Genomic DNA, 27,269 nt, shown 5'->3' on the forward strand with positions numbered 1-27,269 from the left:
ACAGTTTAGAAATGGTGGTCAACCAACGGGACCACAAGAGTTATTCAATTATTATCACTCTTCACTGCGTAATTGCATAGAGAGGTGCTTTGGGGTCTTGAAAGCAAGGTTTAAAATTCTTAGGCATATGACCAATTATTGGATGCCAAGACAAAATGTTATACCAATAGCTTGTTGTGTGATCCACAATTTAATTAAGATGCACGCGCGAGATGATCTTCTATTTAGACAATATGAGGTCGATTTGCCCGTAGAAGATATTGAGGGAGAACAAGAAGGGCAACAGGAACAACAACATGGTATGGATGCACAAGAAGCAGAAACATCTGAAATGGGTGGTCGGCAACAACGTAATTACATGGTTAATTTTATGGATCATCTAACGAATCAAATGTGGGATTCGTATAGGCGACAATAATTTAAGCTAATATTGTAATTTCCATATTTTATTAATTATTAGTGTTTTTATTTGTGATTCAATTATTATTTATTTAATATATTAAATACTATTACATGTTTTCAAAAATGAAACCACCAAACGCAGTTTCAGTTTTTTTTTAAAACTGAAATCAATCTCTAAATAAAACTACCAAACACATTTTCAGAAATAATTCAAAAATGAAAATGAAAACGTTTTCATTTCCATTTTCGTACAGAAAACAAAAACGTTTTGGAATCAATTCCAAACGCACCCAATGGGTAGTGTGGGTGGTGGAAAAAAATAATGGAAAAAACATCCTATTCCAGCTGTTACCCCATCTGCAAAGGGAAAACTTTTTTCCTTAAAAAAATTTAAAGAGAAAGACAAAAAAGGCAGCTCAGGAAGGACATGTTAAGCAAATATAAAGGTCAAATCGGTAAATACACATTTATGAGGTTAAAAGAGAAAATTTACTGTTGATAACACTGTACAGTGAACAATAGGTTCAAGAGTTCTCTTTAAAATATTTAGAATAATAATATGATGGCCGTGTCTTTGAAACTGGGGTTACAAATGGTAGGCCCCAATGCTATATTTGCCTGATGGACCAAAGACTTCCACTATATTAAGAAAAAATGAAACCACTAGTGCCTCTTTCATTTCACCGATTCAAGTTTTTAGTTTTTAGGTTTTTACAGTAAAAAGTTTTCAGAAAATGTCATATCTAGCTTTTTCTGCTATAGTGAAAAGCACTCAGAAAATGTCACATCTCAGCTCGAATAGAAAACTCGAATCCACGAAGTGAACGAGGCCTAGGATTCAAACTCTAGATCACACACTCATGCGTACAACTACTTGAGCTAGCCTCAAGTAGTCCCCCCGCCCCATTTAGGAAAAGCACAGAGTCGCCTACTTTATAGTATTTTGATTTTTTTTCGCTCATTTTAAATAGTTATGGGCGCCCCACCACGTGGGTCGGGGTCTTTTTGACAGCGTTTTACTTTTTTTAGTCATTTTTAGGCCATTTTATGTAGGTATGCCATGAAAAATATAGGGATCGTGTCTGCAAAATTTCATAATTTTTTGACGTCATTTTTATTTTATTTTATTTTATTTTTTAAAGATGAAAAATAAAGAAAATCATAAAAATAGAATATTTATCCAAATATGGTGCCGCTTATTGCATTAATTCCTAAAAATTGTATATTAATTTTAGAATGTAAAATATAAATAAAAATGAAAATTATTGACCCATCCCGGCCTCTGGGCACCCCACTACGCAGGCCGAGGGCTTTTTGACAACATTTTACTTTTTTCTCATTTCTTGGGGCCATTTTTTGTAGGCATGCCCAGAAAAATGTAAGGATCGTGTCTGTAAAATTTCATAATTCTTTAACGTCAATTTCTTTATTTTTTAAAGATGAAAAATAAAGAAAATCTTAGAAAATAGAGGAAAATAGAGTATTCATCAAACAATGGTGCCGCTCATTGCATTAATTCCTACAAATAGTATATTAATTTTAGAAGGTAAAATATAAATAAAAGTGTAAATTGTTGACCCATCCTGGCCCCTGGGCGCCCTTACGCGGGCCAATGAATTTTTGACAGCGTTTCACTTTTTTTATCATTTTTTTCGGCCATTTTTTGCAAGCGTTCCCAGAAAAATGTAAGGATCGTGTTTGTAAAATCTCATCATTTTTTGACGTCATTTTTATTTTATTCTATTTTTCAAAAATGAAAAATAAATAAAATCATAAAAAAATAGAATATTCGTCAAACAATGGTGCCGCCTGTTGCATTAACACCTAAAAATAGTGTATTAATTTTAGAATGCAAAGCATAAATAAAAATGTAAAATTTTAACACATCCCGACCATAGGGGGACCCACTATGCGGACCGGGGGCTTTTTGATAGTATTTTACTCTTTTTTGTCATTTGTTAAGGCCATTTTTTGCAATCACGCCCAGAAAAATGTAAGGGTTGTGTTCGCAAAATTTCAAAATTTTTTGATGACGTTTTTATTTTATTTTATTTTTTAAAATAAAAAATAAAAAAATCATAAAAAATAGAATATTCATGAAACAATGGTTCCGCTTGTTCCATTAATTCCTAAAAATTCTATATTAATTTTAGAATGCAAAACATAAATAAAAATGTAAATTTTTGACCCATCCTGGCCCCTGGGTGCCCCATTCTGCGGGCTGCGGGTTTTTTGACAGTGTTTTAGTTTTTTATCATTTTTTTAGGTCAATTTATGTAGACGTGCCCAGAAAAATGTAAGTATCGTGTCTGTAAAATTTCAGAATTTTTTGACGTCGTTTTTATTTTATTTTATTTTTTAAAGATGAAAAATAAAGAAAATCATAAACAAAATAGAATATTCATTAAAAAAGTGGTTCCGCTTGTTGTATTAATTCCTAAAAATCGTATATTATTATTAGAATTCAAAACATAAATAACAATGTAAATTTTTTACTCATCCCGACCCCTAGGGCCCCACTACGCGGGTCGGGGGCTTTTTGACAGCGTTTTACTTTTTTGTCATTCTTTGTCACCATTTTTTACAAGCACGCCTAGAAGAATGTAAGGATCATGTGTGCAAAATTTCATAATTTTTTGACGTCATTTTTATTTTATTTTTTTTTAAAAGATGAAAAATAAAGAAAATCGTAAAAAATAGAATATTCATCAAACAATGGTTTCACTTGTTGCATTAATTGTTAAAAATTGTATATTTATTTTGAAATGCAAAACATAAATAAAAATGTAAGTTTTTGACCCATCCCGGCCGCTGGGAGCACCACTACGCGGGTCGAGGGTATTTTGACAGCGTTTTACTTTTTTGTCATTTTTTAAGGCTTTTTTTGTAGACATGCCTAGAAAAATGTAAGGATTGTGTCTGCCAAATTTCATAATTTTTTGACGTCATTTTTATTTTATTTTATTTTTTAGAGACGAAAAATAATGAAAACCATAAAAAAATAGAATTTTCGTCAAACAATTGTGCCGCTTGTTGCATTAATTCCTAAAAATTGTATATTAATTTTAGAATGCAAAACATAAATAAAACTGTAAAGTTTTAACCCATCCCGACCCCTGGGCGCCCCACTATACGAGCAAGGAGCCTTTTGACAGTGTTTTACTTTTTTTGTCATTTTTAGGCCATTTTTTGCAGGCAAGCTCAAAAAAATGTAAGGATCGTGTTTGTAAAATTTCTTAATTTTTGACGTCGTTTTTATTTTATTTTATTTTTCAAAGATGAAAAATAAAGAAAATCATAAAAAATAGAATACTTATTAAAAAAATGGTGCCCCTTATTGCTTTAATTCTTAAAAATTGTATATTAATTTTAGAATGCAAAACATAAATAAAAATGTAAATTTTTTACCCATCCCAGTCCCTGGGCGCCACACTGTGCGGGTTGGGTGTTTCTTAATAGCGATTTACTTTTTTGTTAGTTTTTTAGGCCGTTTTTTTTTTTTTTTTGCCGGCATGCCCAGAAAAATGTAGGGGTCGTGTCGGCTAAATTTTATAATTTTTTCACGTCGTTCTTATTGTATTTTATTTTTCAAAGATGAAAAGTAAAGAAAAACATAACAAATAGAATTTTTGTCAAACAATATTGCCACTTGTTGGATGAATTCCTAAAAATGTTATATTAATTTTAGAATGTAAAACATAAATAAAAATATAAATTTTTTGCCCATCCCGGCCCCTAGGCACCCCACTATACAGACCGGAGACTTTTTTATAGTGTTTTACTCTTTTTTGTAATTTTTTGAGGTCATTTTTTATAGGCATGCCCAGAAAAAGGTAAGGATCATGGCTGCAAAATTTCATAATTTTTTTATGTTGTTTTTATTTTACATTATTTTTCAGAGACGAAAAATAAAGAAAATCGTAAAAAAATAGAATATTCAACAAACAAAGGTGCCGCTTCTTGTAATAATTCCTCAAAATTGTATATTAATTTTAGAATGTAAAACATAAATAAAAATATAAATTTTTTACCCATCCCACACCCGGGGCGCCCCACAATGCGGGTCGGAGGGTTTTTGACAACGTTTAACTTTTTTTGTCATTTTTTTAGGCTTTTTTTTTTGCGGGCATGCCCAGAAAAATGTAAGGATCGTGTCTGCTAAATTTACTACTTTTTTGACGTCATTTTTATTATATTTTATTTTTCAAATATGAAAAAAAAAACATAAAAAATAAAATATTTGTCAAACAATGGTGCCGCTTGTTGGATTAATTCCTAAAAATTTTTATATTAATTTTAGATTGCAAAACATAAATAAAAATGTAAATTTTTCACCCATCCCGGCCCCTGGGCACCCCACTATGGGGACGGGGGGCTTTTTGATAGTGTTTTACTCTTTTTTGTCATTTTTTGAGGTCATTTTTTGCGAACATGCCCAGAAAAATGTATAGATCGTGGCTATAAAAGTCCATAATTTGTTGACATAGTTTTTATTTTATTTTATGTTTTAAAGATGAAAAATAAAAAAAAAATCATAAAAAATAGAATATTCATCAAATAATGGTGCCGTTTGTTGCATGAATTCCTAAAAATTGTATATTAATTGTAGAATGTAAAACAAATATAAAAATGTAAATTTTTTACCTATGCCAGCCCCTGGGCGCCCCACTACGCAGGTCGGGGGCTTTTTGATAGCGTTTTACTTTTTTTTGTCATTTGTTCAGGCCATTTTTTGCAGGCAAGCCCAAAAAAATGTAAGGATCATATCTGTAAAATTTCATAATTTTTTGACGTCATTTTTTATTTTATTTTATTTTTTAAAGATGAAAAATAAAGAAAATCGTAAAATTAGAATATTCTTTAAAAAAAATAGTGATGTTTGTCGTATTAATTCCTCATTGTATATTAATTTTAGAATGCAAAACATAAATAAAAATGTAAGTTTTTACCCATCCCAGCCCCGGGGAGCCCCACCATGCGTGTCAGAGGCGTTTTTACTTTTTTGTCATTTTTTGAGGCCTTTTTTTGCAGGCATGCCCAGAAAAATGTAAGGATCGTGTCTGCTAAATTTACTAATTTTTTGACATCATTTTTATTCTAGTTTATTTTTCAAATATGAAAAATACAGAAAAACATAAAAAAATAGAATATTCGTCAAACAATGGTGCCGCTTATTGCATTAATTTCTTAAAATTGTATATTAATTTTACAATGTAAAACATAAATAAAAATATAAATTCTTGACTGATCTCAGCCCCTAGGTGGCCCACTATGCAGACCGGGGGCTTTTGATAGTGTTTTACCCTTTTTTGTCATTTTTTGAGGTCATTTTTTGTAGGCATGCAAGAAAAATGTACGGATCGTGGCTGTAAAATTTTAAAATTTTTTGACGTCATTTTTATCTTATTTTATGTTTCAAAGATGAAAAATAAAGAAAATCATAAGAAATAGAATATTCATTAAAAAAAATGGTGCTGCTTGTTTCATTAATTCCTATAAATTATATATTAATTTTAGAATGCAAAACATAAATAAAAATATAAATTTTTGACCCATCCTAGTCACGGGGCACCCCACCATGCGGGCCGAATGCTTTTTGACAACGTTTTACTTTTATTATCATTTTTTTACACGTTTGTTTGGCTGGCATTACAATAAAAATGTAAGGACCGTGTCTGCTAAATTTATCAGTTTTTTGACGTCATTTTTATTCTATTTTATTTTTCTAATATGGAAAATAAAGAAAAACATAAAAAAAATAGCATATTCGTCAAATAATGGTGCCGCTTGTTGGATTAATTCCTAAAAATTATATATTAATTTTAGAATGGAAAATATAAATAAAAATGTAAAATTTTGACCCATACCGGCCCCCGGGCGTTTTACCCTTTTTTCTTATTTTTTGAGGTCATTTTTTACAGGCATGCCCAGAAAAATGTAGGGATCGTGGCTGTAAAATTCCATAATTTTTTGACGTCGTTTTTATTTTATTTTATGTTTCAAAGATGAAAAATAAAGAAAATCATAAAAAATAGAATATTCATCAAACAATGGTGCCACTTGCTACATTAATTCCTAAAATTTGTATATTAATTTTAGAATGCAAAACATAAATAAAAATATAAATTTTTAACCCATCCCGGCCCCTGCGCGCCCAACTATGCGAGCCGGGGGCTTTTTGACAGCGTTTTATGTGTTTTTTTTCATTTTTTGCAAGTAGGCCCAAAAAATGTAAGGATCATGTCTACCAAATTTCATAATTTTTTGACGTTGCTTTTATTTTATTTTACTTTTTAAGGATTAAAAATAAAGAAAATAATAAAAAAATAAAATATTTATTAAAAAAAATAGTGTCGTTTATTACATTAATTTCTAAATATCTTATATTGATTTTAGAATGTAAAACATAAATAAAAATGTAAATTTTTTACCTATCCCGGCCCCTGGACACCCCACTACGCATGTCAAGGGCTTTCTGATAGTGTTTCACTTTTTTTGTCATTTGTTCATGCCTTTTTTGCAAGCATGCCCAGAAAATTGTAATGATCGTGTCTACCAAATTTACTACTTTTTTTACATCATTTTTCTTCTATTTTATTTTTCAAATACTAAAAATGAAGAAAAACATAAAAAAATAGAATATTCATCAAACAATGGTGTTGCTTGTTGGATTAATTTCTAAAAATTGTATATTAACTTTAGAATGCAAAACATAAATAAAAATGTTAATTTTTGAACCATCCCGGCCTCTGGGCGCCCCATTATGCGGACCGGGGACATTTTGATTCTGTTTTACACTTTTCTGTCATTTTTAAGGTCTTTTTTACTGGCATACCCGGAAAAATGTAAGGATCGTAGCGGTAAAATTTCATAATATTTTGACGTCATTTTTTTTATTCTATGTCTCAAAGATGAAAAATAAAGAAAATCATAAAAAAATAGAATATTCATCAAACAATGGTGCTGCTCGTTGCATTCATTCCTCAAAATTGTAAGTTAATTTTAGAATGTAAAGCATAAATAAAAATATAAATTTTTGACCCATCCCGGCCCGTGGGTGCCCCACTATGCGAGCCGGGGGCTTTCTGACAGTGTTTTACTTTTTTTGTCTTTTTTTTAGGCCCTTTTTGGCAAGCATGCCCAGAAAAATGTAAGGATCGTGTCTGCAAAATTTGATAATTTTTTGACACCTTTTTTATTTTATTTTATTTTTCAAAGATGAAAAATAAAGAAAATCATAGAAAAAAAATAGAATATTCAATAAAAAAAATGGTGCTGTTTGTTGCATTAATTCCTAAAAATTGTATATTAATTTTAGAATCTAAAACATAAATAAAAATGTAAATTTTATACCCATCCCAGCCCTGGAGAGCCCCACCATGCGGGCCGGAGGCTTTTTTATAGCGTTTTACTTTTTTGTCATTTTTTGAGGCTTTTTTTTGTAGGCATGCCCAGAAAAATGTAAGGATCGTGCCTGCTAAATTTACTAATCTTTTGCCGTCATTTTTATTCTATTTTATTTTTCAAATATGAAAAATAAAGAAAAACATAAAAAATAGAATATTCATCAAACAATGGTGCCACTTGTTGGATTAATTCCTAAAAATTCTATATCAATTTTAGAATGCAAAACATAAATAAAAATGTAAATTTTTAACCCATCCCGGCCCCTGGCCACCCCACTATACGGACTGGGGGCTTTTTGACAGTGTTTTACTCTTTTTTGTTATTTTTTTAGGTCGTTTTTTGTTGGTATGCCCAGAAATATGTAAGGATCATGGCTGTAAAATTTCATATTTTTTTGACGTCATTTTTATTTTATTTTATCTCTCAAAGATGAAAAATAAAGAAAATCATAAAAAATAGAATATTCATCAAACAATAGTGCCGCTTGTTGCATTAGTTCCCAAAAATTGTACATTAATTTTAGAATGCAAAACATAAATAAAAATGTAAATTTTTTACCCATCCTGGCCCCTGGGTGCCCCACTATTCGGGCTGGTGGCTTTCTGATAGTGTTTTATTCTTTTTGTCATTCTTTAGGCCATTTTTTGCAGGCATGCCCATAAAAATGTAAGGATCGTGTCTGCAAAATTTCATAATTATTTGACGTCGTTGTTATTTTATTTTATTTATTTTATTTTTAAAAGATGAAAAATAAAGAAAATCATAAACAATAGAATACTCGTTAAAAAAGTGGTCTTGCTTGTTGCGTTAATTCCTAAAAATGGTATATTAATTTTAGAATGCAAAACATAAATAAAAAATTAAATTTTTAACCTATCCCGGCCCCTGGGAGCCCCATTACGCGGGCCGGGGGCTTTTTGATAGTGTTTTACTTTTTTTGTCATTTGCTTAGGCCATTTTTTGCAGACATGCCCAGATAAATGTAGGGATCATGTCTACAAAATTCTTAATTTTTGACATCATTTTATTTTATTTTATTTTTCAGAGACGAAAAATAGAGAAAATCATAAAAAATAGAATATGCATAAAACAATGGTGCCATTTGTTGCATTAATTCCTGAAAATTGTATATTAATTTTAGAACACAAAGGATAAATAAAGATGTAAATTTTTTACCCATCCCAGGCCCTGGGCGGCCCATTATGCATGTCGGGGGATTTTTGACAGCGTTTTACTCTTTTTTTGGTCATTTTTGGCCATTTTTTGCAAGCATGCCCAGAAAAATGTAAGGATCGTGTATGCAAAATTTCAAAATTTTTTGACGCCGCTTTTATTTTATTTTATTTTTCAAAGATGAAATATAAGGAAAAACATAAAAAATAGAATATTCATCAAACAATTGTCCCGCTTGTTGTATTAATTGCTAAAAATTATATATTAATTTTAGAATGCAAAAAGTAAATAAAAAGTAAGTTTTTGAGCCATCCTGGCCCCTGGGCGCCACACTACGCGAGCTTGGGACTTTTTGACAGCGTTTTACTTTTTTTATCATTTTTTGAGGCTATTTTTTGCAGGCTTGCCCAGAAAAATATAAGGATAGTGTCTAGAAAATTTCATAATTTTTTGATGTCGCTTTTATTTTATTTTATTTTTCAAAGTTTAAAAACAAAGAAAATCAGTAAAAATATAATATTCGTTAAACAATGGTGCCACTTGTTATATTAATTCCTAAAAATTGTATATTAATTTTAGAATGCAAGACATAAATAAAAATGACATTTTTTAACCCATTCTGGCCCCTGGCACCCCACTATGCGAACCGGGGGCTTTTTGATAGTGTTTTACTCTTTTTGTCATTTTTTAAAGCCATTTTTTGTAGGCATGCCTAGAAAAATATAAGGATTGTGGCTGCAAAATTTTATAATTTTTTGACGTCATTTTTATTTTATTTTATTTTTCAAAGATGAAAAATTTCAAAGATGAAGAATAAAGAAAATCACTAAAAATAAAATATTCATCAAACAATGGTGCCGCTTGTTGCATTATTCCCTAAATATTGTATATTAATTTTAGAATGTAAAACATAAATAAAAATGTAAATTTTTTACCCATCCCAACCCATAGGCGCCCCACTACCTAGGCCGGGGGCTTTTTGACAGCGTTTTACTTTTTTTTTTATCATTTTTTGAGGCTATCTTTCACGAGCATGCCCAGAAAAATGTAAGGATCGTACCTTCAAAATTTCATAATTTTTTGACGTCATTTTTCTTTTATTTTATTTTTCAAAGACGAAAAAGAAAGAAAATCGTAAAAAATAGAATATTCATCAAACAATGGTGCCACTTCTTGCATTAATTCCTAAAAATTGTATATTAATTTTAGAATGCAAAACATAAATAAAAATGTAAATTTTTTACCCATCCCGGCCCCTGGACGCCCCACTACGCAGTCTGGGGGCTTTATGACAGCGTTTTTGTTTTTTTATCCTTTTTTTAGGCCATTTTTTGCAACCGTGCCCATAAAAATGTAAGGATCGTGTCTGTGAAATTTCATAATTGTTTGACATCATTTTTATTTTATTTTATTTTTGAAAGAAAAAAAATAAATTCATTAAAAATAGAATATTCGTCAAACAATGGTGCCGCTTGGTGCATTAATTCCTAGAAATGGTATACTAATTTTAGAATGCAAAACATAACTAGAAATGTAAATTTTTTACCCATCCCGGCCACTGGGCGCCCAAGTATGCGGACCCAGTTCTTTTTCTTAGTGTTTTACTTTTTTTGATCATTTCTTGAGGCCACCTTTTGCACGCATGCCCAGAAAATGGTAAGGATCGTGTCTGCAAAATTTCATAATTGTTTGACGTCAATTTTATTTTATTTTATTTTTTAAATACGATAAGTAAAGAAAATGATAAAAAAAATCGAATATTCATTAAACAATGGTGCCACTTATTGTATTAATTCCTAAAAATTTGTATATTAATAGTGGAATGAAAAACATAAATAAAAATATAAATTTTTGACCCATGCCGGCCCCTGGGCGCCCCACTATGCAGGCCGGGGGCCTTTTGACAGTGTTTCACATTTTTTCATTTTTAGCCCATTTTTTTGCAGGCATGTCCAGAAAAATGTAAGGATCGTGGCTGTAAAATTTCTTAACTCTTTGACGTCATTTTTATTTTATTTTATTTTTCAAATACGAAAAATAAAGAAAATTATAAAATATAGAATATTTATCAAGCAATGGTGCCGCTAGTTGCATTAATTCCTAAAAACTTTATATTAATTTTAGAATGCAAAACATAAATAAAAATGAAAATTTTTTACCCATCCCGGCCATTGGGTGCCCCACTACACGGGTCGGGGGCTTTTTAACAGTATTTTACTTTTTTTGTCATTTTTTGAGGCCATTTTTTGCATGCATGCCCAAAAAAATGTAGGGATCGTGTATGTAAAATTTCATATTTGTTTGATTTCATTTTTATTTTATTTTATTTTTTAAAGAAGACAAATAAAGAAAATCGTAACAAAGAGAATACTCATCAAAAAATGGTGTTGTTTCTTGCATTAATTCCTAAAAATTGTATATTAACTTTAGAATGTAAAACATAAATAAAAATGTAAAGTTTTGACCCATCCCAACCCCTGGGCGCACCACTACATTGGTCAGGGGCTTTTTGATTGCATTTTAATTTTTTTTTTGGTCCTTTTTTGATGCCTTTTTTGTAGCCGTGCCGAGAAAAATAAAGGTATCGTGTGTGTAAACTTTCATAATTGTTTGAGATCATTTCTATGTTATTTCATTATTCAAGGATGAAAAATATAGAAAATCATAAAAAATAGAATAGTCATCAAAAACTAGTGTCACTTGTTGCATTAATTCCTTAAAATCGTATATTAATTTTAGAATGCAAAACATAAATAAAAATGTAAATTTTTTACCTATCAAGGTCCTTGAGCACCCCACTACGCGGACCGAGGGCTTTTTAAGAACGTTTTACTTTCTTTTATCATTTTTTAAGGCCATTTTTTGCAAGCATGCCCAAAAAAATATAAGGATCGAGCCTATAAAATTTCATAATTATTTGATGTCAATTTTATTTTATTTTATTTTTAAAATACAAAAAAATAAAGTAAATCATAAAAAATAGAATATTCATCAAAAAATTATGCCGCTTATTGCATTAATTCCTAAAACTCATATATTAATTTCAGAATATAAAACATAAATAAAAATTTAAATTTTTGACCCATCACGGCCCTTGGGCGCCCCACTACGGGGCCGAGGGCTTTTTGACAGCGTTTTAATCTTTTTTTGTCATTTTTTGCAGGCATGCCTTGAAAAATGGACTAATCATGTTTGCAAAATTTTATAATTGTTTGCGTAAATTTTACATTATTTCATTTTTTTAAAATGAAAAATAAGGAAATGATGAAAATAGAATATCCATCAAAAAATGGTTCCGCTTGTTGCATTAATCCCTAAAAATTGTATATTAATTTTAGTATACAAAACATAAATATAAATATAAATTTTTGACCCATCCAGGCCACTAGGCGCCCTACTACGTGGGCCTGGGGCTTTTTGACAATATTTTTCTTTTTTTGTCATTTTTTGAAGCCATTTTTTGCAAGCGTGCCGAGAAAAATGTAGGGCTCGTGTCTGCAAAAGTTCATAATTGTTTGATGTCAATTTAATTTAATTTTATTTTTCAAAGATGAAAAATATAGAAAATCATAAAAAATAGAATATTTATCAAAAACTAGTGTCGCTTGTTGCATTAATTCCTAAAAATCGTATATTAACTTTAGAATGCAAAACATAAATAAAAATGTAAATTTTGGACACATCCCGACCATTGGGCGCCCCACTACGTTGGCCAGTGACTTTTTATCAGCGTTTTAGTTTTTTGTCATTTTTTTAGGCCAATTTTTTCAAGCATCCCCAGAAAAATATAAGGATCGTGCCTGTAAAATTTCATAATATTTGACATCGTTTTTATTTTATTTTATTTTTCAAAGAAGAAAAATAAAAAAAACTCATAAAAAATAGAATATTTGCCCAAAAATGGTGCCGCTTTGAGCATTAATTCTGAAAAATTACATATCTATTTTAGAATAGAAAACTTAGATAAAAATACAAATTTTTGACCCATCCCAGCCCCTGCGCGCCCTACTATGTGGGCTTGGGGTTTTTGAAAGTGTTTTACTTTTTTTGTCATTTTTTGAGGCCATTTTTTGCAGCCAAGCCCTCACAAACGTAAGGATCGTGGCTGCAAAATTTCATAATTTTTTAACATCAATTTTATTTTTCAAAGACAAAAAATAAAAAAAAATCATAAAAAATAGAATCTTCATCAAAAAATTGTGCCGCTTGTTGCATTAATTTCTAAAAATCGTATACTAATTTTAGAATGTAAAACATAAATAAAAATATTAATTTTTAACCTATCTCGATCCCCGGGCACCCCACTACGCGGGCCGAGGGCTTTTTGACAGTATTTACTTTTTTTGTCATTTTTTGAGGCCATTTTTTGCAGGCATGCCTAGAGAAATGTAAAAATTGTATTTATAAAATTTCATAATTGTTTGATGTCTATTTTATTTTATTCTATTTTTTAAAGACAAAAAAGAAAGAAAATCATAGAAAATAAAATATTCATCAAAAAATAGTTCTGCTTGTTGTATTAATTCTTAAAAATCATTAATTATTTTTAGAATACAAAATATAAATAAAAATATAAATTTTTGACCCATCTCGTACACTGGGTGCCACACTAGGCTGGCCGGGGGCTTTTTAAAAGCATTTTACTTTTTTTAGTCATTATTTGAGGCCACTTTTTATACTCATGCGCAGAAAAATGTAAGGATCGTGTCTGTAAAATTTCATAATTTTGTACGTCAATTTTATTTTTTTTATTTTGAAAGATGAAAAAATAAAGAAAATCATAAAAAATAGAATATTCATAAAAAAATTGTGCCACTTATTGCATTAATTCCTAAAAATTGTATATTAATTTTAGAATAAAAATGTGAATTTTTGACCCACCCTGGCCCCTAGGTACCCCACTACGCGAGCCGTGGGCTTTTTGACAGGGTTTTCCTTTTTTTTTTTGGTTATTTTTTAAGGCCATTTTTTGTAGGAGTGCCGAGAAACATGTAGGGCTTGTGTCTGTAAAATTCCATAATTGTTTGATATCAATTTTATTTTATTTACTTTTCAAAGACAAAAAATATAGAATGGTGCTGCTTGTTGCATTAATTCTTAAAAATCATATATTAATTTTAGAATGTAAAACATAAATAAAAATGTAAATTTTTTACCCATCCTGGCCCTTGGGCGACCCATTATGCGGCCTCGGGGTTTTTTGAAAGCGTTTTACTATTTTTGTCATCTTTCAAGGCCATTTTTTGTAGCCATGCCTAGACAAATGAAAGAATCATGGCTGTAAAATTTCATAATTTTTTAAAGTCAATTTTAATTTATTTTATTTTTAAAAGATAAAAAAATAAAGAAAATCATAAAAAATAGAATATTGACAAAAAAAAAATGGTGTTGTTTGTTGCATTAATTCCTCAAAATCGTATATTAATTTTAGAATGTAAAACATAAATGAAAATGTAAATTTTTGACCCTTCCCATTCCCCGGGCGCCCCACTATGCGTGCCGGGGACTTTTTGACAGCGTTTAATTTTTTTGTCATTTTTTGAGGCCATTTTTTGTAGGCATGCCTAGAAATATATAAGGATCGTATTTGCAAAATTTCAAAATTGTTTGACGTCTATTTTATTTTTTAAACACAAAAAATAAAGAAAATCATAAAAAATAAAAGATTCGTCAAAAAATGGTTCCGCTTGTTGCATTAATTCCTGAAAATTGTATATTAATTTTAGAATGCAAAATATAAATAAAAAAATAAAATTTTGACCCATCTCATACCATGGGCGCCACACTACGCGGGCTGGGGGCTTTTTAAAAGCGTTTGACTTTTTTTTTCATTATTTGAGGCCACCTTTTCTAAGCATGCACAGAAAAATGTAAGGATCGTGTCTGCAAAATTTTATAATTGTTGACGTCGTTTTTATTGTATTTTTTCAAAGACAAAAAATAAAGAAAATCATAAAAAATAGAATATTCATCAAAAAATAGTGCTGCTTATTGTGTTAATTCCTAAAAATCGTATATCAAGTTTAGAATAAAGATGTAAATTTTTTACCCACCCCGGCCCCTAGGCACGCTACAACGCGAGCCGGGAGCTTTTTGACAAGATTTTTCTTTTTTATGTCATTTTTTAGGCCATCTTTTGTAGGAGTGCCGAGAAAAATGCAGGGATCGTGTCTACAAAATTTCATAGGTGTATGACATCAATTTTATTTTATTTTATTTTTCAAAGACGAAAAATATAGAAAATCATAAAAAATAGAATATTCATCCAAAAATAGTGTCGCTTGTTGCATTAATTGCAAAAAATTGTATATTAACTTTAGAATGCAAAACATAAATAACAATGTAAATTTTTTACCCATCCCGACCGTTGGACGACCCACTACGCGGGCCGGGGGCTTTTTAACAACGTTTTGTTTTTTTATCATTTTTTGAGGCCATTTTTTGCAAGCATGCCCAGAAAAATGCACAGTTCATGTTTACAAAATTTAATAATTGTTTAACATCTATTTTATTTTATTCTATTTTTTAAATACGAAAAATAGTGAAAATCATAAAAAATAGAATATTCATCAGAAAATGGTGCTGCTTGTTCAATTAATTTGCAAAAATCTTATATTAATTTTAGAATGCAAAAAATAAATAAAAATGTAAATTTTTTATCAATCCCGGTCCTTGGGCGCCCCACTACGTGGGTCGGGGGCTTTTTAACAGCGTTTTACTTTTTTGTCATTTTTTGAGGCCATTTTTTACAGACAAGGTTAGAAAACTGTAAGGATCATATTTGCAAAATTTCATAAATGTTTGGCACCTATTTTATTTTATTTTTTAAAGACAAAAATAAAGAAAATCATAAAAAATAAAATTTTCGTCAAAAAGTGGTTCCGCTTGTTGCATTAATTCCTAAAAATTGTATATTGATTTTAAAATGAAAAATATAAATAAAAAGATAAATTTTTGACCCACCCCATACCCTGGGTGCCACAATACCCGGGCTGGGGGGCTTCTAAAAGCGTTTTACATTTGTTTTTCATTATTTTATGCCACTTTTTATAGGCATGTGCACAAAAACGTAACGATCATGTATGTAAAATTTCAAAATTTTTGATGTCGTTTTTATTTTTTTTTATTTTTCAAAGACAAAAAATAAAGAAAATTATAAAAAATAAAATATTCATAAAAAAGTAGTGCTGCTCATTGCATTAATTCCTATAAATTGTATATTAATTTTAGAATAAAATGGTAAATTTTGGACCCACCCCGGCCCCTAGGCACCCCACTACGCGGGACCGGGGGCTTTTCGACACGGTTTTTAATTTTTGTCATTTTTTGAGGCCATTTTTTGTAGGAGTGCCGAGAAAAATGTAGGGATCGTGTATGCAAAATTTCATAATTGTTTGACATCAATTTTATTTTATTTTATTTTTCAAAGATGAAAAATATAGAAAATCATAAAAAATAGAATATTCATCCAAAAATGGTGTCGCTTATTGCATTAACTCAAAAAAAAAATCCTCTATTAGCCTTAGAATGTAAAACATACATGAAAATGTAAATTTTTTAACCATCCCGACAATTGGGCGCTCCACTACACGGGCCGGGGATTTCGTAACAGCATTTTACTTTTTTGCCATTTTTTGAGGCCATTTTGGGCAAGCATGGCCAGAAAAATGTAAGGATTGTGTCTGCAAAATTTCATAATTGTTTAACATCTATCTTATTTAATTTTATTTTTTAAAAATAAAAAAATAAAGAAAATCATAAAAAATAGAATATTCGTCAAAAAAATGGCGCCGCTTCTAGCTTTAATTCTTAAAAATTGTATATTAATTTTAGAATACAAAATATAAAGAAAAATATAAATTTTTTACCCATCCCGGCCCCTGCGCGCCCCACTATGCGGGCTCAGGACTTTTTTTAAGTGTTTTACTTTTTTATCATTTTTTTAGGCCATATTTTGCAGCCATGCGCAGACAAATGTAAGGATCGCAGCTGCAAGATTTCATATTTTTTTAGCTTCAATTTTATTTTATTTTATATTTCAAAGACAAAAAATAAAGAAAATCATAAAAATATAATATTTATCAAAAAATGGTGACGGTAGTTGCATTAATTCCTAAAAATTGAATATTAATTTTAGAATGTTAAACATAAATAAAAATGTAAATTTTTTACCCATCTCAGTCCCCGGGCACAACACTATGTGGGCCAGGCACTTTTTGATGGCGTTTAACTTTTTTTTATCATTTTTGAGTCAATTTTTTGTAGGCATGCCCAAAGAAATGTGAGGATCATATTTGCAAAATTTCGTAATTGTTTGACGTCTATTTTATTTTATTTTATTTTCTAAAGACAAAAAATAAAAGAAAATCATCCAAAATAAAACATTCATCAAAAAATGGTTCCGCTTGTTGCATTAATTCATAAAAATTGTATATTAATTTTAGAATGCATAAAATAAATATAAATATAAATTTTTGACCCATCCCGGACCTTGGGTGCCACACTACACGGGCCGGGAGCTTTTTGAAGGCGTTCTACTTTTTTTGTCATTATTTGAGGCCACTTTCTACATGCATGCGCTGAAAAATATAAGGATCCTATTTGCAAAATTTCATAATTTGTGATGTCATTTTTAGTTTTTTATTTTTCAAAGACAAAAAATAAAGAAAATCATAAAAAATAGAATATTTAAAAAAAAATCTTGCCACTTATTGCATTAACTCCTAAAAATCGTATATTAATTTTAGAATAAAAATATAAATTGTTGACCCACGCCGGCCCCTAGGCACCCCACTACGTGGGCCGGGGTTTTTTTGACAGGGTTTTCCTTTTTTTGTCATTTTTTAAGGCCATTTTTTGTAGGAGTGTCGAGACAATGTAGGGATCGTGTCTGCAAAATTTCATAATAATTGACATCAATTTTATTTTATTTTATTTTTTAAAGAAGAAAAATAAATAAACCATAAAAATAGAATATTCGTCAAAAAATGGTTCCGGTTGTTGCATTAATTCCTAAAAATTGCAAATTAATTTTAGAATGTAAAATATAAATAAAAATATAAAATTTTGACCCATCCCAGACCCTGTGTGCCGCACTACGTGGGCCGGGGGTTTTCTAAATGCATTTTACTTTTTTTTCATTATTTGAGGCTAGTTTTTGTAGGCATGCCCAGAAAAATGTAAGGATCGTGTATGCAAAATTTCATAATTTTTGACGTCATTTTTATTTTATTTTATTTTTTAAAGATGAAAAATATAAAAAATCAAAAAAATAGAATATTCATCAGAAACTGGTGTCAGTTGTTGCATTAATTCCTCAAAATCGTATATTAACTTTAGAATGTAAAATATAAATAAAAATGTAAATTTTTGACCCATCCCAACCATTGGGCGCCTTATTACCCGGGTTGGGAACTTTGTAACAGGGTTTCACTTTTTTTTATCATTTTTTAGGCCATTTTTTGTACGGTAGTTGCATTAATTCCTAAAAATTGAATATTAATTTTAGAATGTTAAACATAAATAAAAATGTAAATTTTTTACCCATCTCAGTCCCCGGGCACAACACTATGTGGGCCAGGCACTTTTTGATGGCGTTTAACTTTTTTTTATCATTTTTGAGTCAATTTTTTGTAGGCATGCCCAAAGAAATGTGAGGATCATATTTGCAAAATTTCGTAATTGTTTGACGTCTATTTTATTTTATTTTATTTTCTAAAGACAAAAAATAAAAGAAAATCATCCAAAATAAAACATTCATCAAAAAATGGTTCCGCTTGTTGCATTAATTCATAAAAATTGTATATTAATTTTAGAATGCATAAAATAAATATAAATATAAATTTTTGACCCATCCCGGACCTTGGGTGCCACACTACACGGGCCGGGAGCTTTTTGAAGGCGTTCTACTTTTTTTGTCATTATTTGAGGCCACTTTCTACATGCATGCGCTGAAAAATATAAGGATCCTATTTGCAAAATTTCATAATTTGTGATGTCATTTTTAGTTTTTTATTTTTCAAAGACAAAAAATAAAGAAAATCATAAAAAATAGAATATTTAAAAAAAATCTTGCCACTTATTGCATTAACTCCTAAAAATCGTATATTAATTTTAGAATAAAAATATAAATTGTTGACCCACGCCGGCCCCTAGGCACCCCACTACGTGGGCCGGGGTTTTTTTGACAGGGTTTTCCTTTTTTTGTCATTTTTTAAGGCCATTTTTTGTAGGAGTGTCGAGACAATGTAGGGATCGTGTCTGCAAAATTTCATAATAATTGACATCAATTTTATTTTATTTTATTTTTTAAAGAAGAAAAATAAATAAACCATAAAAATAGAATATTCGTCAAAAAATGGTTCCGGTTGTTGCATTAATTCCTAAAAATTGCAAATTAATTTTAGAATGTAAAATATAAATAAAAATATAAAATTTTGACCCATCCCAGACCCTGTGTGCCGCACTACGTGGGCCGGGGGTTTTCTAAATGCATTTTACTTTTTTTTCATTATTTGAGGCTAGTTTTTGTAGGCATGCCCAGAAAAATGTAAGGATCGTGTATGCAAAATTTCATAATTTTTGACGTCATTTTTATTTTATTTTATTTTTTAAAGATGAAAAATATAAAAAATCAAAAATTAGAATATTCATCAAAAACTGGTGTCGGTTGTTGCATTAATTCCTCAGAATTGTATATTAACTTTAGAATACAAAATATAAATAAAGATGTAAATTTTTTACCCATCTCGACCATTGGACGCCACTACGCGAGCCGGGGACTTTGTAACAGTGTTTCACTTTTTTTGTCATTTCTGAGGCCATTTTTTGCGAGCATGCCCAGAAAAATGTAAGGATCGTGTCTGCAAAATTTCATAATTTTTTGACGTCGTATTTATTTTATTTTATATTTCAAAGAGGAAAAATAAAGAAAATCATAAAAAATAGAATATTTGTCAAAAAATGGTGTCGCTTCTGGCATTAATTCCTAAAAATTGCGTATTAATTTTTAAATACAAAACATAAATAAAAATATAAATTTTTTACCCATCCCGGCCCCTGCGCTCCCCATTATGCGGGTTCGAGGCTTTTTGAAAGTGTTTTTCTTTTTTTGTTATTTTCCCGGGCCATTTTTTGGAGCCATGCCCAGACAAATGTAAGAATCGTGGCTACAAAATTTCATATTTGTTTAACGTCAATTTAATTTAATTTAATTTTTTAAAGACAAAAAATAAAGAAAATCATAAAAAATAGAGTATTCATCAAAAAATGGTTTCGCTTGTTGCATTAATTCCTAAAAATTGTATATTAATTTTAGAATTCAAAATATAAATAAAAAAATATGTTTGACTCATTCTGGATGCTGGGCGCCACACTACGCTGGTCGGGGGCTTTTTAAAAGTGTCTTTTTTTGTCATTATTTGAGGCCACTTTTTACATGCATGCGCAGAAAAATGTAAGGATCGTGTATGTAAAATTTCATAATTTTTGACGTCATTTTTATTTCTTTTATTTTTCAAAGCTAAAAAATATAGAAAATCATAAAAAATAGAATATTCATCAAAAAATGGTGTCGCTTATTGCATTAATTCACAAAAAATCAACTATTAGCCTTAGAATGTAAAACATACATAAAAATGTAAATTTTTTAACCATCCCGACAATTGGGCGCCCCACTACATGGGCTGGGGGCTTTTTAACAGCATTTCACATTTTTTTGTCATTTTTTGAGGCCATTTCTTGCAAGCATGGCCAGAAAAATGTAAGGATTGTGTTTGCAAATTTCATAATTGTTTAACATCTATTTTATTTAATTTTTTTAAATATGAAAAATAAAGAAAATCATAAAAAATAGAATATTCATAAAAAAAATGGTGCTGCTTGTTGCATTAATTTACAAAAAATTGTATATTAATTTTGGAATGCAAAAAATAAATAAAAATGTAAATTTTTGACCAATCTTGGTCCTTGGGCGCCCCACAACGTAGGTCGGGGGCTTTTTAACAGCGTTTTACTTCTTTTGTCATTTTTTGAGGCCATTTTTTTATAGATATGCCCAAAAAAATGGGAGGATCGTGTCTGCAAAATTTCATAAGTTTTTGACTTCGTTTTTATTTTATTTTATTTTTCAATGAAGAAAAATAAAGAAAATCTTAAAAAATAGAATATTTGTCAAAAAATGGTGCCCCATCTAGCATTAATTCCTAAAAATTACGTATTAATTTTAGAATATAAAACATAAATAAAAATGTAAATTTTTCACACATCTCGGTCCATGCGCACCCCACTATGCGGGCTCAGGGCTTTTTGAAAGCATTTTACTTTTTTGTCATTTTTTGGGGCCCTTTTTTTCAGCCACGCCCAGACAAATGTAAGGATCGTGGCTGCAAAATTTCATAATGTTTTAACATCAATTTTATGTTATTTTATTTTTCAAAGACAAAAAATAAAGAAAATCATAAAAAATAGAATATTCATCAAAAAATGGTGGCGCTTGTTGCATTAATTCCTAAAAAATGTATATTAATTTTAGAATGTAAAACATAAATAAAAAATATATTTTTGATCCATCCCGGTCCCTGGGTGCCCCACTATGCGAGTCGAGGGCTTTTTGACAGTGTTTACTTTTTTTAACATTTTATGAGGCCATTTTTTGCAGGCATGCCTAGAAAAATGTAAGGATCGTATTTGTAAAATTTCGTAATTGTTTGACACAAGTTTTATTTTATTTTTTAAAGATAAAAAATAAAGAAAATCATAAAAAATAAAATATTCGTCAAAAAATGGTTCCGCTTCTTGCACTATTTCCTAAAAATTGTATATTGATTTTAAAATGCAAAATATAAATAAAAATATAAATTTTTTACCCATCACGTACGCTGGGAGCCATACTATGCAGGCTGGGGGGCTTCTGAAAGTGTTTTACTTTTTTTTGTCATTATTTGAGGCCACTTTTTACAGGCATGCGCAGAAAAATGTAATGATCATGTATGTAAAATTTCAAAATTTTTGATGTCGTTTTTATTTTTCTTTATTTTTCAAAGACAAAAAATAAAGAAAATCATAAAAACTAGAATATTCATAAAAAAGTAGTGTCACTTATTGCATTAATTCCTAAAAATCGTATATTAATTTTAGAATAAAAATGTAAATTTTTGACCCACCATGGCCCCTAGGCACACCACTACGCGGACCGGGGGCTTTTTGACACAATTTTTAACTTTTTTGTCATTTTTTGAGGCCATTTTTTGTAGGAGTGCCGAGAAAAATGTAGGGATCATGTTTGTAAAATTTCATAATTGTTTGACATCAATTTTATTTTATTTTATTTTTCAAAGACAAAAAATATAGAAAATCAAAAAAATAGAATATTCATCCAAAAATGGTGTCGCTTATTGCATTAATTCAAAAAAAAAAAATCATCTATTAGCCTTAGAATGTAAAACATACATAAAAATGTAAATTTTTGAACCATCCCGATAATTGGGCGCCCCACTACACGGGCCGGGGCTTTTTAACAGCATTCTACTTTTTTTGTCATTTTTTGAGGCCACTTCTTGCAAGCATGGCCAGAATAATGTAAGGATTGTGTCTGCAAAATTTCATAATTGTTTAACATCTATTTAATTTAATTTAATTTTTTAAAAACAAAAAATAAAGAAAATCATAAAAAATAGAATAGTCGTCAAAAAATGGTGCCGCTTCTAGCATTATTTCCTAAAAATGGAATATTAATTTTAGAATATAAAATATAAAGAAAAATATAAATTTTTGACACATCCCGGCCCCTGCAAGCCCCACTATGCATGCTTGGGACTTTTTAAAGCGTTTTACTTTTTTATCATTTTTTAAGGCCATTTTTTTAGCCATGCGCAGACAAATGTAAGGATCACGGCTGCAAAATTTCATAATTTTTTAGCGTCAATTTTATTTTATTTTATATTTCAAAAACAAAAAATAAAGAAAATCATAAAAATAGAATATTCATCAAAAAATTACGACGCTAGTTGCATTAATTCCTAAAAATTGTAAATTAATTTTAGAATGTGAAACATAAATGAAAATGTAAATTTTTAACCCATCCCAGTCCCCGGGCACCCCACTATGCGGGCCGAGCGCTTTTTGATGGCGTTTTCCTTTTTTTTTTACTTTATTGTTTGACATCTATTTTACTTTATTTTATTTTCTAAAGACAAAAAATAAAGAAAATCATCCAAAATAAAATATTCATCAAAAAATAGTTCCGCTTGTTGCATTAATTCATAAAAATTGTATATTAATTTTAGAATAAAAATATAAATTGTTGACCCACGCCGGCCCCTAGGCACCCCACTACGTGCGCCGGCAGCTTTTTGACAGGGTTTTCCTTTTTTTGTCATTTTTTGAGGCCATTTTTTGTAGGAGTGCCGAGACAATGTAAGGATCGTGTCTGCAAAATTTCATAATTTGTGATGTCGTTTTTAGTTTTTTATTTTTCAAAGACAAAAAATAAAGAAAATCATCCAAAATAAAATATTCATCAAAAAATAGTTCCGCTTGTTGCATTAATTCATAAAAATTGTATATTAATTTTAGAATAAAAATATAAATTGTTGACCCACGCCGGCCCCTAGGCACCCCACTACGTGCGCCGGCAGCTTTTTGACAGGGTTTTCCTTTTTTTGTCATTTTTTGAGGCCATTTTTTGTAGGAGTGCCGAGACAATGTAAGGATCGTGTCTGCAAAATTTCATAATAATTGACATATATTTTATTTTATTTTATTTTTTAAAGAAGAAAAATAAAAAAATCATAAAAGTAGAATATTTGCCAAAAAAATAGTTCCGGTTGCTACATTAATTCTTAAAAATTGTAAATTAATTTTCGAATGTAAAATAGAAATAAAAATATAAAATTTTGAGCCATCCCGGACCCTGTGTGCCGCACTATGTGGGCCGGGGGTTTTCTAAATGCGTTTTACTTTTTTTTTTTTTCATTATTTGAGGCTAGTTTTTGCAGGCATGCCCAGAAAAATGTAAGGATCGTGTATGCAAAAGTTCATAATTTTTGACGTCGTTCTTATTTTATTTTATTTTTTAAAGATGAAAAATATAAAAAATCAAAAAAATAGAATATTCATCAGAAACTGGTGTCAGTTGTTGCATTAATTCCTCAAAATCGTATATTAACTTTAGAATGTAAAATATAAATAAAAATGTAAATTTTTGACCCATCCCAACCATTGGGCGCCTTATTACCCGGGTTGGGAACTTTGTAACAGGGTTTCACTTTTTTTTATCATTTTTTAGGCCATTTTTTGTGAGCATGCCCAGAAAAATGTAAGGATTGTGTCTGGAAAATTTCATAATTTTTTGACGTCGTTTTTATTTTATTTTATATTTCAAAGATGAAAAATAAAGAAAATCATAAACAATAGAATATTCGGCAAAAAATGGTGTCGCTTCTCGCATTAATTCCTAAAAATTACATATTAATTGTCAAATACAAAATATAAATAAAAATGTAAATTTTTTACCCATCCCGGCCCCTACGCTCCCCATTATGCGGGATCGGGGCTTTTTGAAAGTGTTTTACTTTTTTTGTTATTTTTCCCAGGCCATTTTTTGCAGCCATGCCCAGACAAATGTAAGAATCGTGGCTGCAAAATTTCATATTTGTTTAACGTCAATTTAATTTTATTTTATTTTTCAAAGACAAAAAATAAAGAAAATCATAAAAAATAGAATATTCATCAAAAAATAGTTTTGCTTGTTGTATTAATTTCTAAAAATTGTATATTAATTTTAGAATGCAAAATATAAATAAAAATATATATTTTTGACCCATCCTGGACGCTGGGCGCCACACTACGCTGGCCGGGGGCTTTTTAAAAGTGTTTTACTTTTTTTTTGTCATTCTTTGAGGCCACTTTTTACATGCATGCACAGAAAAATGTAAGGATCGTGTCTGTAAAATTTCATCATTTTTGACGTCGTGTTTATTTTTTTATTTTTTAAAGACAAAAAATAAAAAATAGAATATTCATCTAAAAATAGTGCCGCTTATTGCATTAATTCCTAAAAATCGTATATTAATTTTAGTATGTAAAACGTAAATACAAATGTAAATTTTTATCCCATGTCGGCCCCTAGGTGGCCCGCTATGCGGGCCGCGGGCTTTTTGACAATATTTTCATTCTTTTTGTGTCATTTTTTGAGGCCATTTTTTGTAGGCGTTCCCAGAAAAACATAACGATCGTGTCTCCAAACTTTCATAATTGTTTGACACCCTTGTTGTTTTATTTTATTTTTTGAAGATGAAAAATGAAGAAAATCATAAAAAATAGAATATTCGTCACAAAAAGGTGCTGCTTGTTACATTAATTCATAAAAATAATACAAAACATAAAGAAAAATGTAAGTTTTTGACCCATCATGGCCCCTAGGCGCCCCACTACACGGGTTTGGGGCTTTTTGACAGCGTTTTACTTTTTTTGGTTATGTTTTTAGGCCATTTTTTCCAGGCATGCCCAGAAAAAATGTACGGATCATCTCTGCAAAATTTCATAATTTCTTGACGTCAATTTTATTTTGTTTTATTTTTCAAAGAAAGAAAATAAAAAAATCATAAACAAATAGAATATTCATAAACAAATGGTGCCGCTTGTTCCATTAATTCCTAAAAGTCATATATTAATTTTAGAACGTAAAACATAAATATGAATGTAAATTTTTGACCCATCCCGGCCCCTGGGCGCCCCACTACGCGGGTTGGAGACTTTTCGACAGCGTTTTAATTTTTTTTTTTTTATCATTTTAAGGCCATTTTTTACAGGCATGCCTAGAAAAATGTATGGACCATGTATGCAAAAGTTCATAATTTTTGAAGTTGTTTTGATTTTATTTTATTTTTCAAAGACGAAAAATAAAGAAAATTATAAAAAATAAAATATTCATAAAAAAATAGTGCCCCTTATTCCATTAATTCCTCAATATCATATATTAATTTTACAATGCAAAACATAAATAAAAATGTATGTTTTTGACCCATCCCGGCCCCTAGACACCCCACTACGCGGGCCGGAGGCTTCTTGACAGCATTTTTCTTTTTTTTTGTCATTTTTTGAGTCCATTTTTTGTAGGCGTGCCCTGAAAAATGTAAGGATCGTGTCTACAAACTTTCATAATTCTTTGACATCGGCTATATTTTATTTTATTTTTCAAAGATGAAAAATAAAGAAAATTATAAAAAATAGAATATTTATAAAAAAAATGGTTTCACTTGTTGCATTAACTCCTAAAAATCGTATATTAATTTTAGAATGCAAAACATAAATAAAAATTTAAATTTTTGACCCATCCCGAACCGTGGGCCCCCCACTACGCGAGCCGTTTTCATAGCATTTTACTTTTTTTTGTCATTTTTAGGTCATTTTTTGCACGCATGCCCAAAAAAATGTACAGATAATGTCGGCAAAATTTCAAAATTGTTTGATGTTAATTTTATTTTATGTTACTTTTCGAATATGAAAAATAAAAAAAAATCATCAAAAATAGACTATTGATCACAAAATGGTGCCGCTTGTTGAGTTAATTCTTAGAAATTGTATATTAATTTTAGACTGTAAAACATAATAAAAATATAAATTTTTCACCCGTCACGGCCCATGGGCACCCAATATGCGGGTTGGGCGCTTTTTGACAGCGTTTTACTTTTTTTGTCATTTTTAGGCCACTTTTTGCGGGCTTGCCCAGAAAAATGTAAGGATCATGTCTGCAAACTTTCATAATTGTTTGACGTCAATTTTATTTTATTTTATCTTTCAATGACGAAAAATAAAGAAAATCATAAAAAATAGAATATTCATAAAAAAAATGGTTCCACTTGTCTTATTAACTCCTAAAAATCGTATATTAATTTTAGAATGTAAAACATAAATAAAAATATAAATTGTTGACCCATCCCGGCCCCTGGGATCCCCACAACGCGGACCGGTGGCTTTTTAACAGCGTTATACTTTTTTTGTCATTTTCTGAGGCCATTTTTTGCAAGCATGCCCAGAAAAATGTAAGGATCAAGTTTGTAAAATTTTGTAATTTTCTCACGTCGTTTTCATTTTATTTTATTTTTCAAAGATGAAAGATGAAGAAAAACATAAAAAAATAGAATATTCATCAAACAATGGTGCCGCTTATTGGATTAATTTTTAAAAATTGTATATTAAGTTTAGAATGCAAAACATAAATAAAAATGTAAATTTTTGACCCATCACGACCCCTGGGCACCACACTATGTGGGTCGAGAACTTTT

The sequence above is a fragment of the Morus notabilis genome, unplaced genomic scaffold, assembly GCF_000414095.1.
Source record: "Morus notabilis unplaced genomic scaffold, ASM41409v2 Scaffold218, whole genome shotgun sequence".
NCBI lineage: Eukaryota > Viridiplantae > Streptophyta > Magnoliopsida > Rosales > Moraceae > Morus > Morus notabilis.